The 4,366-nt window shown below is 38.9% G+C and overlaps 1 pseudogene; it reads left to right on the forward strand.

The window, feature by feature from the left end:
* Positions 1-299: 299 nt before the first annotated feature.
* LOC125925223 (60S ribosomal protein L32-like) lies at positions 300-913 on the forward strand (annotated as a pseudogene).
* The last annotated feature ends 3,453 nt before the right edge of the window (positions 914-4,366 follow it).

The following is a 4,366-nucleotide window of genomic DNA, read 5'->3' on the forward strand; positions in this document are numbered from 1 at the left end:
GGAAAGTCAGATAATTAGAAATCCAAGTTTAGAGATAAATCAATGAATGACTATTTGCATTATAAAATACTTCTTAATGCTCATCCTCCCCAAAAAAGTACTTATTATATAGTTGTCAACTCATGAGCTCTTAAAATCTTTAAGGAAGTATTCAGCTCATAAAAAAGAAAATCAATTTAAAACACAGCAGTCAGATGAAACAAGGAGACTGTAAACTTCTGTTTCAAGTGAGAAGTTGCAAATGCTCTCTCTTCCTCCATGCTGCCTGGGGAGGTGGCAGCCATGTCCTACTCATCATCATGGCTGCTCTCAGAACTCTGGAAAAGTCCAAGATTTTTAATATTTCTTTCTATAATTATTTTAATGTTTATTTTTGAGAGAGAGAGAAGGAGAAAGTGTGAGTGGGGGAGGGCCAGAGAGAGAGGGAGACACAGAATCTGAAGCAGGCTCCAGGCTCTGAGCTGTCAGCACAGAGCTCGATGTGGGGCTCCAACTCACGAACCACGAGGCTTAACCAACTGAGCCATTCAGTGCCCTTAAAGTCCAACATTTTTAAAAAGAGGACCAAGAAGTTCACTTGGCACCAGTCCAACCAACAGGTCAAAATTAAGTGCAACTGGTGGAAGCCCAAAGGCATTGAAAATAGGGTGCACAGAAGATTCAAGGGCCAGATCTTGATGCCCAATATTGGTTACATATGGGAGTAACAAGAAAACAAAGCACAATTGCCCAGTGGCTTCTGGAAGTTCCTAGTCCACAGGGTCAAGGAGCATGAAGTGCTGCTGATGGGTAACATATCTTACTGTGTGGAGATTCCTCACAGTGTCTCCACTAAGAACCACAAAGCCATTATGGAAAGAGCAGCCCAGCTGGCCATCCCAATGCCAGGCTGTGCAGCGAAGAAAATGAATAGACAGACAGCTTATGTGCATGTTGTATTTGTGTTAATAAAACCATAAAACTACAAAAAAAAAAAAAAACCACGGAAGTTGCAAATGCTGCCCTACATTTATATATACCATTAGGAAATCAAGAGGACAATTTCTGAGCTCATAGAGAGGGAGTAAATGATTAATGGGGGCCATTTTGGATTTACAAAGAACACCAACTTAAGCATTTTTTGACAGGAGTACCAAGTAGACTGCTAGGTCAGAAGAACATTATAGGCATGCAAAGATGTGAATTTCAGTGCATCTACATAACTTTATTGAAAGCATGGTGAAATGGGGGCTGATAATCATACAGTTGGTTTGATTTCAGAACTGGCTGAATGGCCTACCCAAGGATACCAATCAAAGCATTGATATCAACTTAGAAGGGCTTGATACCACATTCTTCCATATCCCTGTATCACGGAGACTTGGAAGAGAAATGACATAAACAAAATGAGGTAGAAAGAAGCTAGATAGAATAGTGAATTCATGTGATAATCAAGCAGCAATCCAAAATGAATTCAATAGAGCTAAATAATAATACTATCAATTTTATATGAAAATTATGTGGATAACCAGTCATCAGAAAAATGCAAATCAAAGCATTAGTGAGATAACAACTTATACCTCTTTAAAATGGATAAAAATGAAAAGATTCACAGTAACTAGTCCTGGAGAAGATATGGAAAACTGGAGCTCTGTACATTACTAGTGAGAGCATAAATTGGTACAATCACTTTGGAAAATTGTTTTGCAGTATGTACTAGGCAATACATGTATATACTCTATGACCTGTCAGTTTTACTCCTAAGTGTATAACCAACAGATAGGATTACTTATCTCTTCCAAAAGACATGTACTAGAATTGTCACGGTAGCTTTATTAAAAAAAAACCTGAGCTGAGAGGCACCTGGGTGGCTCAGTCTGTTGGGGGTCTGACTTTGGCTCAGGTCAAGATCTCACAGTTTGTGAGTTGGAGCCCAGCATTGGGCTCTGTGCTGATAGCTCAGAGCCTGGAGCCTGCTTTGGATTCTATGTCTCCCTTTCTCTCTGCTCCTCCCCTGCTTGCACTCTCTCTCTCTCAAAAATAAATAAATATTTAAAAAAACATTTAAAAACAAAAAACAGGGGCACCTGGGTGGCTCAGTCAGTTAAGCATCCGACTATAGCTCAGGTCATGATCTCACAGTTTGTGAGTTCAAGCCCCACATAGGGCTCTGTGCTGACAGCTCAGAGCCTGGAGCCTGCTTCAGATTCTGTGTGTGTGTCTCTCTCTCTGCCCCTCCCCCACTCACGCTCTGTCTCTCAAAAATAAATAAACATTAAAAAACAATTTAAAACAAAAACAAAAACAAAACCTGAGTCGAATAGATAACTAAAGTGTGGTATAATTTATACTATGAAATTCTACATAGCAATAAAAAGAGTAAGCTTCTGCCTTACTCACAAACACCAATGTGAGAATTGGAATCACACAATTCCATTTACATGAAGTTCAACCAGGCAAAATTACTTCAGAGTAATAGAAGTCACAATAATGGTTACATTTGGGGAGCTGCTGGCTGTGAAAGAAAATGAGAGAACCTCCTGCAATCTGAAAAAATTCTATATGTTGATCTGGGTGGTGGTTAGAAGGGTATTTATATATCCAAAAATTCAGATTAGTGCTTGTTACTGTATCTGGATTTTTCCTCATCAAAAAGATCATGTGTATAAGTAAGTGAAGAACTGCAATTAGATTCAAATAAGCAATTCTACAGAGTAGAGAAGAGCCCAAGCCACACAGATGAAAATACTGGCAGGTTTTAGTTGTATACACACACAATAGGGGTAAATGGTATGGATAAAAGCTAATGAGGTCTTAATACTCTTAAAACTGTGGTGTCAAGAATGAGCTATCCTACCAGGTCTTCTCTGCAATGTTTAGACTACACCCAGGGTATTGCGGTCATTTTCCTCTGAATTCTTTGAGGAGAACATCAACAAATTGGTATGCCTCCAGAAAAGAAATAACCATATGTTGAACATATGTTGAACATCTGAGGACAGTCTAGAAGAGCTAAGTCTTTTCAGCCCGAGGAGAAAAAAAGAAAAGACTTAGGAAAAGCCAGATTTATTCTACATGTCCCCAGAAGGCTGAAATGAAATTAACAGGTGGAAGTTGCAAGTAGGTCAATTTTGTTTTAACATAAGGAAGAGCATTCTAAATAATAGAGCTTGCAACAAATTGCCCCAAGAAGTAATAAGCTGATCAAGCAATGACCAGACATCTGCCTATATAATTACAGAACATACCTATCTCAGCTAGTGAGTTAAATAAGATGTCCTCTATGTTAATTCTGTATCCTTGTATCTGCCAAATCAACAGTCATGTATATATTGGGAAAATCTGGTAGGACTAAAGAAAATCCACAAGCTGCTTATTCTGGGCAGAAAGTCACCAACTACATACTTCCACTTAAACAAGGGAGGCTTTGCCCCTCTGCAGTCTCAGTCAGCATTCAAAAGCTTCATTACTTAGAAAAGCTCTCCTAAGTAGATAAAACACATTTCTGAGGATGGTAAAATACAAGGGGAATCTCTTGACGATGGTTTTCCTGATTACCCATAACTTAAACTATAACCATCTTTATGTAAAATGCTTTCTTTTTTTTTAGATGATTTCCTCAAGCTATATCCCATAATGTGAGTGATAACTGAGGAAAAGGGCACAAAATCAGCTTTATTGCTCTTATTATAATTGGACAAAATGCACTCCAGAATCACTGAAACAATTTCAAAGTCACTAGCACCCTTTGAATAGATCTGTTCTCCCACACCTCCATTAGCATTGCATTTTGCCATTGCAACTCACTTCTTGTTAATTAAGAAGCAGTGGTAGAACTCAGAGTTGTTCCCGTTAATATTTCCTGAATTATCAGTCAGGCTGGCCACTTAAAGAATTCAAAGACTTTTTCAAGAAAAAAAAAAAAAAGCACTAAGCAAGCCCACAGGAGTCCCACAGTATTTGGTGTGCCATGCATTTCAGTCTGTTTGAGCCAAAGTGTTCACTGCTCTGACAAGAGCCTTCTCTGTTCTCACAAAGCCAAGTGGTTCCACAGGATGGTGAACACACAGCCGGTGCCATCTTCCCTGGGCACTAATTGCACATTACGCTGTGGTGTTACTGCTTTCTCATTATCCTGCTATACTTAGTTTCAGGAACAGTTTGTCTCTCTGTGGTTCTAGTAACAGTAAATTTTATACATAGACCCACAGTAGTCAGCAATCCCATGAAGAGGTCACAGAAACTGAAGTACCAGTGGATCCCAAAGACAAAATTGCTATAAACCAGTCACCTCCGTGTGATGAAATTCGGGGTAACCTTTTTTTTCCCTCACCTATTCTGTATTTTTCTAATTTTTCCAAAATGCACATGGAGTGCTTGTATAAAT

The sequence above is a fragment of the Panthera uncia genome, chromosome F1 (assembly GCF_023721935.1).
Source record: "Panthera uncia isolate 11264 chromosome F1, Puncia_PCG_1.0, whole genome shotgun sequence".
Taxonomy (NCBI): domain Eukaryota; kingdom Metazoa; phylum Chordata; class Mammalia; order Carnivora; family Felidae; genus Panthera; species Panthera uncia.